We start from the raw sequence: 9522 nt of genomic DNA, 5'->3' as shown, positions 1-9522 counted from the left end.
TTTCATTACTTTTTAAATACAATAAGTATGAGAAGAATCGATCCTTAAATGTTACTAATATAAATGAATTTTCAGGAACTCTATTTTATTCAAATGAATCCATGGCGAGTTATAAAGAATAAAATATTTTTTGTAGGAATGTTTTTGCTTAGTAAATATATAATGGAGAAAACTGACACTCGGGTAATTTTATCCGGGGAGGGGGCAGACGAAGTGATGCAAGGTTATATATACTTCCACAAGGCCCCCTCCGCCTCGGAGGCAGACATAGAGAGCAGGCGGCTCTGTAAGGACCTGTATATGTATGATGTACTGCGAGGGGACAGGTCCACCGCAGCCTGGGGGTAAATTTATTATTATCATTTATATATTATACGAGGGTTGTCCCATAAAATCGTGGACAAAGCGTTTTTCTCGAAAAGTAATGGGCGCACTAAGCTGAAATTTTCAGTACATGTTTATTCATCATATTTAAGTGAATCATAATGTTTTTGATATATATTCAAAAATAAAGATTTTATTCTGCTTGAATGTGCACAAGGTACGGTCCTACGGCGCACGGTAAAAATAGCAAGGTTATATTAGAGAAGACATAAAAATTAATTCGTAATAAAAGTTTTCAATACATAAGATTAGGATGAAAATTATCCTAATTCCATTCCTTAATCAATTCTGTCGTCTTTTTAAAAAATTCAAGGCATTTGGTTAATTTTTGGCAGTTTCCCGAGCATTTGAAATGGTAAAGTAATTAACACAATACACGAAAAATGGCGACTTTTTATGACGTTACGGCGCACCGGAGAGCAGTTCAGATAGATTAGGATGTTGTAATGACGCCTTAAGAGACTTTAAATGAATACAGAAGAAAGAAAATATGAAAAATATCACCAGATCTTTAGTATATAAATGAAATGAAAGTTTTCTTAGTGAAGTCTTCGTGGTCGAGTCCCCAGATAGTATAAATCATATGGACAGAGTGCCATTTGCAATTGCAAAGGACGCTGTCACTGTCGACCGTCGATGTGAGATTCTCTTTTAGTTGAATGATGGTGAGAATACTGTCTGTAACTTGCTAATAAATATTCAGAAGATCGCATGAGTGTGCCGCATTGGTTTCTTAACTGGTTATAGATACTCGCATATGTAAATCAATAAAATTTCTAGATTTAAGTGGGGCTTATCCAACTTTATGTTTAGCAAAGATGAAACGTGACGCTGTTTTAGACACTTTGACGTTAACGTCCGTGCGCCGTAGGGCGATACAGTACATAACGTAAAATATCACAATTTGTTTATTTATGCATATACATGTATCTATTTGAAATTTGCTATGTATATTTATAATTTATCTACTAAAAAGTGGTGAAAATTTCAGAAAGCAGTAATGATTATTTTTCAAACTAGACAACTTGTCCACGATTTTACGGGACAACCCTCGTACATATTATACACAATTATAATTCTTAATTTTAAAATTGTCTTTTTTTCACCTGTTGAAATATGAAATAATAAAACGCTTTTTTTTTTTAGTTTTTAATAACAGTTTAAGATATCATTTTATAAAATTATTTAAAAGCATGGAAATTCGTGTTCCCTTTTTGGACCATCGACTCAGCAGCTATATACTTTCACTATAACCGGAAAAAAGACAACCACGTAGCAGCATAGAAAAGTATCGACCAGAGCAGCCTTTGACAAAACAGAATTATTGCCACACAACATATTATGGAGACCTAAGGAGGCTTTCAGTGATGGTATTTCAAGTGTAAAAAGGTCATGGTATGAAATTCTCCAGGACCACCTTTGCGATCAGGTCATTATTGCTAAATATATTTTCTTTATATATATACGTAGAGCATGTTCTTGCTTATCGAATCATTTGGGAGACAGAATTATAAAAACTAGAGTGACTTGTCTTTTCATGACGAGTATTTAAGTCTAATTCCTAAAACTTTTATACTATATTTACCAACAGATAAATGACAAGGAATTGCAGGAAGCACCTGCTGTATACCCACACAACACTCCGCTGACGAAGGAGGCTCTGTACTATAGGAAACTCTTTGAGAAGTTTTACCCAGGGCGGGCCGAGTGGATACCTTACTTTTGGATGCCCCGATGGACGGAGACTACTGATCCCTCCGCCAGAACCCTCAAACACTATAAACATGAGTAGCTAACCACCAGCTTTATAAGTGAATGGAGTTTAAGCAGGCTTCTGATAAATACGTTCATGTTAAATGGATTTCTGCAACCTTGTTTAAAGTTAGCAATGCAAAAATTCCATGGATATTACTAGTATATTGACCTATTTTTACGAATATATTCTAGATCATACAACATATTTCAGAAGTATAGTGTGAATCAGAATCTCAAAAACTTAAAATAAAGAATTTCCTCATGATAGTTTAAAACTAGACTTTTTGATATCATAGAAACTTCGTCTTCGATAAAAATAGAAGCGGGATATTTTCTGATTTACGCACAAGTATTCTGAAGCTGATATTATAAGGGTGCTTGAGTTCCCCGTTGACAACATTTATATTGTCTTCGGAGACCACAGATGCGTTAAAGATCGTTATGGCTATTTTGTATATGTTTCCTGAATCTTCAGACAAGTGCTCGTCCTATGTAAAAAGTTGAAAATATAAAAAAAGTGACCAGTCTAAAAAACTCATAATCATTTTAAATCTGTGAAGAAGGCAAAAAACTCCGACCCCTGGAAATTCCAGAGGAGTAAGCAGGTGCCCAGGAGGAGTAAGCAGGTGCCCAGGAGGAGTAAGCAGGTGCCCAGGAGGAGTAAGCAGATCCGCTGTCGACCTGTCACACCCGCCGTCAGCCTTACGTGTATGAATTGATGTTTAACAAGCAAATTCAAAGAATTGTGGTCCCCCGCTTTCGGTTTCTGTGGGTAATGAGTCATATTTAACATTATTTAAGTTGTGTCAAATATGATGAACGCCCTTTCATATGTCATTCAACAATTTTCACCAAAGTTTTTAGGGGTGTTTCGGAAAAAAGTCATAAACCATAGCATGCTCGGAAATATCGTGCCACAGGTAATGCACTTGTCAAATATGAAAGTCCTATCTCTTCGATTCTAAATCAAAAATCGTAAGGAACATTCTTCAAAAGTTGGTTAAATTTCAAGGTCAAGATCATGAGGTCAAAATTTATAGATACATTTAAGAAAGGACTCACTGATAATAGGTCAAAAATAAAAAATTGTAGTGTATTTAGAAAGGTCTTGTCACGGGTAATAGACACATGTGTAATATGCAAGTCCTGTTTCTTCCCATTCAAATGATATGACCAAAGTAAAAGTAATGTGGCAGACGGATAGACTGGCAGACTCACAGATGAATGAGATTTAATGTCCCCTCACTTTCACGAAACGGGGGACAAAAACAGGAGATTAATCAATTGAAGTTCTTCGAAAGAAATATGTAAAAATAAATATATTTTTCTAAAATCAAAAGTCCAGAATTTGTTTTATACATTTATTTTTTTCAAAGTGCGTTAAATGTCTCCATGGTAGACTCAAACGTTGATGTACATTTTTAAAGCGCCATCAAAATGTCTGCACCGAATTGCATGTAGATAAGTATGGAAAGCCTACAGGTTCAGAATTCCAACTCTGTAATTCTTAAAATGTTCACATGTAAACCTGAAATTGTAAATCATAATTTCATAAGTGCCCCCCGCTTTCGCGAAAGCGAGGGAACATTAAATCTCATTCGTCTGTCAGTCTGTCCGTCCGTCACAAAAAGTTTAACCTTGCCCATAACTTTTGATTTAGTGGAGCTATGACGTTCATATTTCACATGTGTATTCCTTGTGACAAGACCTTTCTTTGGGTACAAGCAAATCTGACCTTTTGACCTTGGAGTTTGATCCACTTTTACACAAACATTCCGAACTTTTACTTTGGCCATATCTTTTGAATGGTAGAAACTGGGACTTTCATATTTCATATATGTATTCTTTTGGCAGACCTTTCATTAGATACCAACAACTTTGACCTTTTGACCTTGACCATAACTTTTGAATGGTAAGGGCTAGGGCTTTCATACTTTCCATATATAATTCTTGTGAGAAGACCTTTCATGAAATACCAAGAACTTTGACCCTTTGACATTAACCTTGAAGATTGACCTACTTTTCAAAAACTTTAATCTTGGTCACAACTTTTGAACGGTAGATACAAGGACTTTCGTATTTTAAATATATATTCTTCGTGGCAAGACCTTTCATTGGATACCAACAATTTTGACCTTTTGACCTTGACAATGGAGATTTCCGTATTTATGAAAAAAACTTTAACCTTGACCATAACTTTTGAATGTTAAGGGCTAGGGCTTTTATACTTCACAATGGGATATATAATTCTTGTGAGAAGACCTTTCATTGGATACCAAGAACTTTGACCCTTTGACCTTGGAGTTTGGCCTATTTTTCAAAATTTTTTACCTTGGTCATAACTATTGAACGGTTAGCGTTAGGGTTTTCATCCTTCACATATGTATTACTTGTGACCTTTCTTAAGAAATCAACAACTCAGACCCTTTCACCTTGGAGTTTGACCTACCTTTCAAAAATTTATCCTTGACCATAACTTTTGAACAGGTGGTGCTAGGGATTTTGTATTTCACAATCGTATTTCTTGTGAGAAAACCCTACTTTAATATAATTATTTTATTTGCATTTAAGAAAAGTTTAATCTTCGTTATGCCATACGAGGTCATCAGTGTTTCACAAACACATCTTGTTCCTGATATTGAGAAGAGATAGGGCTTTCATATTTGACATGTGCATTACCTGTGGCAAGATATTTCCTAGCATGCTATGATTTCTTAGCCCTTGACCTTGACCTTCGCTATTGACCTTATTTAAAAAAAATCAACTTCAGTGATAATTTCTAAATAAGTGACATATGATAAGGTGTTCATATTAGACACAATATGTCATAAAAATGTCATCTCACTCACAAAGACACCGAAAGCGGGGGACCACCCGGGACGTAGCAACAGGGGGGGGGGGGGCTGCCCCCTTTTTTTCCAACATTACTTTTACTATCAAAATTGTCTCTTTAAAGTCTGGTTGCCCCCCCCCCCACTGTTTACTACAAGCTAATGATACTGGTATCAAGGAAATGTAGTATTGAATTGAATGCCCCAAAAATTGGTATTGAAAAAATTGGCTTTGAAAAAACTTAGTCCCCCCCCCACGAAATAGGATTTTTTCGAGTTTGGACAATTTTACCCCCCCCCCCTTTTTTTAGCTTGTCAAATTTTTCAGGTAAGTCAAAAAAAAAATTTTTCTCCGGCTGCCCCCTCCCACTTTCAAAAACGATGCTACGTGGCTGCCCACAATTCTTTGAATTTGCTTGTTTGTCATTTGTTCTATCACAATTTGTTAACTGTAACTATCCAAAGTAATTTGACAAGTGTAAAATCAGGCACGTAGCAAAAGGGGGCCAGCCCCCCTTTTTTTGGCCAATATTACTTACACTATAGGAAATGATAATTGAAAGGCTGGTTCCCCCCAACTTTCTGTGATAGAAGGAAAATGTAGTATTGTAGGTCAAAAGAGTGCTACTGAAGGAAGTTGGCATTGGAAAAAGTTGGCTTCTACCCCCCCCCCTCCCCCCCCCCCACGAAATAGGATTTTCGACTTTGGGCAACTTTTCCTTTTTTTTGCTTGTCAACTTTTTACGAAAGTCCATTGAGCTCATTTTCGTAGGTAAAAAAAATTAATTTTTCGCTCTATAACGCATAACTTTCGCGATATAAAGTGAAAGTTTTATTTTTTTTAAATCTACGAAAATGAGCCAAATGGGCTTTCGTAACTTTTTAAGGTAAGTAAAAAAATTTTTCTTGGCTGCCCCCCCCCTTTCAAAAACGATGCTTCGTTTGTAAATGCAAGTTTTGCCGATACTATAGTATTCAGCAGGAGGGCTGTTTGGGTTGGAAAGGTCTGACCCCCCTCGGATTTTCAGTTATGAATTTTATACAGTAAAACAATCAAGAAATAACTTTGGACCCCCCTTTCAGGAGTTACTGACCTCTCGAAAAGTAAAAGTGTCATATAAATATTTGAAACAACTTATCAACGAGAGATGTCCATTAACACCCCCCCCCCATATACACACACACAAATAGGTATTTTGCGTTTGCATGACGTTTTAAGTGGACATGAACCTCCCCTCATTTAGAAAAAAATCCTGGAACTTGAAAATGACCCATATATATGTCTTTGTAAAGTACACATTAGGTTGTATATACGGAAAATTTTAATTGAAAATTATTTGAAGTGATCATGTGTTAAGTAGTTTTTCTATTTTTTTCTTCAAAACAGATGGATATTTTTGCGTTTATGAAGAATCATTAATGCATTCTATAATATTTCATCAGATTTAAGACTACACACGACTAAGAAAGGGGGATTCCTACACTTTGCACCCCTCATTGAGTTTGTATGCATTAATCAGATGATTTGATAGAGCCAAACACATCCAAGAAGTTTATGAAGCATATTTTGTTGGTTTTCATCGGTACATATAGTTTATTCCATCATCCCTATTGAGACAAAATGAAATTCAGAAAAAAAGGCTTCCTTGCCTGGGCCCAACGATCACACAAAACAGAACATGGGAAAAATCTATAGTTTTCATGCATGTAGGATCAGTTTTGAAAGGGGCATCTAAAAAATAATTGACATTTTTATCTTAAAAACCCGGGAGTTGGGGTGGGGGTTGTGGTATCGTTCTTATTTTTTCACAAGACAATTTTGCGATCCATAATTATGATGGGTTTTGGAACTAAATTTTCAGTAAAACATTATGTTCGGGAAAAAAGCGGAAAGGGGCATCCACCTCCTATACTACGTGGCTGGTCTTTACGCTACTTTATAAAACTGAAAAAGCTTTCAGGTTCTGTCCCCTCAGCACCTCTCCGTACGCTGATCTAGAGGGGTTTTTGGAAGCCCCCCCCCACTCCCCCTGATTTTGCAAAGTTATTAAATGTGTATACTGAAGCAAATAAAAAAATACTTTGGCCCCCCCCCCCCCCACACACACACACAAACGACAATCACTTACACGAAATAGGTTTTTTTTTTGCTTAGCGAAGAATTTCTGGTTTGGTATATTTGACTGGGGTGGACCCCCACCCCCTTTGGAAAAAAATCTGAGATCCGCGCCTGCTTTCTGTATATACAAAGAACGAATTTTGTGTGTTTAGATTCAGAAGTGTCTGTTCTGTATTAAACTATTTTATTTGTAAACAGCTTAAGAGACCGTTTGAAGGCATAATTTGCATGCATATTACTCAACTGGTTCAAGATCTTTTTAGCTTTGGGCGAAATAACTTACCGCCCTTATAGCACCCTCTTTCGTCTTAATATGCAACCTTGCATAATTTACAAATCAGGAAAGTACAATTTACATTTCACATAAGTTGACAAATCGCAAGTCTACGAATTATACGTGATCACTGATATAACTTGCATTTACATTTTGTATTATTGTTTGCAGTTAACTGTGAAGTTTTGCATTACGTCACGATCTTTTTCGTCAGATGCATCCAGAGTAAACGTGATTGGTCGTCTCATATTATCAACATTGACACGGAAATAGTCTGTTGCACGAGCAACCAATCAGGGATAAGAAGAAAGTTCCAGTCGTAAAGCTTGCGGTTAGGAGGCGTGTACTATTTACCTTGAGCGCAGCTGTCAAATAGATCGTGACGTAACGTAAAACTTCACACTTAACTGCAAACAATAATAAGTTATGCTGAATATATACAATTAACAAATTGTGTTAGAACAATCGACAAATTATATAATTATGATTTACAATTTACAAATTAAATGGACGTTTCAATGTGTACATTTAATGAATTACATATTTGGAAATTTGAACCTGTTTGCTTTCCATAGTTACATGTAGGTGCATTAACTCACACATTTTCAAGAAAAACAGAGAAAATTCGGATTAGCCAAAATCCATTTTTTAAAAACTAATTTGTGTCAATTTGGTAATTCCATCTTATAGATCCTATATGGTTATATCTTTTTATGAAAAAAGAAAAACATTTAATCTTTTGAAATATAAGACCCAATCTCATGATTGGATGCAGTTATTTTTATTCTTAATGACCAGTGAAAATGTAATGACATTGAACTGACCTTGACTCTGATATAAAATGGCCAAAACTAATCTAACTAGTACCATCACTTAGTAATATTGTCTTCTTAATTCTGTGAAAATTTCATTAATTCAAATACAGTTTTGTGTGAGAAGAATCCTACCTTAAGATTTTTTCCGTTTATCGTGTTATGTTTTTTTTTTGTACGTTTGTACTGCAAAGATGATCGTTGGTTTTGCATTCATATATGTTTGTTACTGCCCATAATTTTAAAATGTCTAGTAAGCATCATCTTTTCTATCATAAGAATAACGCGCAAATCATCAATTTTATTTATTAATAAATAAGTAATGTTTTTGTTAGCAATGGTTTGTCAAGGCGGCGCAACCTCGAACACGACGTTTTTGCGACCTAAGTGTAACTGAGAAAAACTCTTTTGATATGAACATTTGACATCAAAAAGTCCCGTTAATTCAGGTATGTTTTGGGATACAATTGTTCCATAAAATGTAAAATTTTTATTTCATTCTGGAAGTTTTATAAAATTTTATCGAAAACTTTACATGGAGTGTTTAAACAAACAAGGCTTTGAAAATGACGTCAGAAAGGGGAAGGGGTTTCCATTTCCAACATTCTATATAGATTTTCCCCTAAAAACTGGTATAGACCTGAGAATTGTTTAAACTGGCTACAGAGAAATAATATATGCACCCTGAGTACTTGTCTTTTAATGCCAGAATAGATTCACAGAGAAAAGGGATGCACAATTGATGTCGATTTGTAGTCAAGATGTGAAAAATCAATCACGTCAAAAAATGACGGTGATCGTGTTGTAGATATTGAACTTCAAAAAGTAAAATACGCTGGCACAATCAAGCCAGGATCTCTTCCAATGCAGTAATCCATTTGCAATACCATATGCATTGAAAGCCGCTATTCATGTAATTTTAAAGCCATACAAATAAGGCGGATTTAAGTCCTTAGTCAGCTCCAGGGAATCTCATAAAAATAAGTGTACTAGTATGAGGTAGGAGAACATATGTATTGAAAAACAATGACGTTGTCGGACACCTGAAACTAAACGGCGACAGCGTCGGATGATCATATAATGGCGTTTTTATTTTATGATAATTTTGCAAATAATGAACTTAGCAAACTAAAATTTTCAACATTTCTTTATTTTTTGTTGTTTTATGTTCCTTATAAATTTTGAAAGCACAGACTGCATAGTACTAATTTTATCGCCTCAGTCCACGAACTTTTCCTCGTATAATGGTTATAATCATACACATGAAATACAATATACAAACACACAAGAGGGAAATGGTTGCTTGATTGATAGGAAAGACATACAAGTTGGGGAATACCCCAAATA

At 35.4% G+C, this 9522-nt stretch overlaps 1 pseudogene; it reads left to right on the top strand.

The window, feature by feature from the left end:
* Positions 1–93: 93 nt before the first annotated feature.
* Positions 94–2295, top strand: LOC134259855 (asparagine synthetase [glutamine-hydrolyzing]-like; annotated as a pseudogene).
* Positions 2296–9522: the final 7227 nt, after the last annotated feature.

This window comes from Saccostrea cucullata, unplaced genomic scaffold (assembly GCF_032062105.1).
Source record: "Saccostrea cucullata isolate Sc308-1 unplaced genomic scaffold, CSIRO_AGI_Scuc_v1 ctg12537, whole genome shotgun sequence".
Classification (NCBI taxonomy): domain Eukaryota; kingdom Metazoa; phylum Mollusca; class Bivalvia; order Ostreida; family Ostreidae; genus Saccostrea; species Saccostrea cuccullata.
The sequence above is the reverse complement of the archived record's forward strand: the minus strand, read 5'-3'. Positions and strand labels throughout refer to the sequence as shown.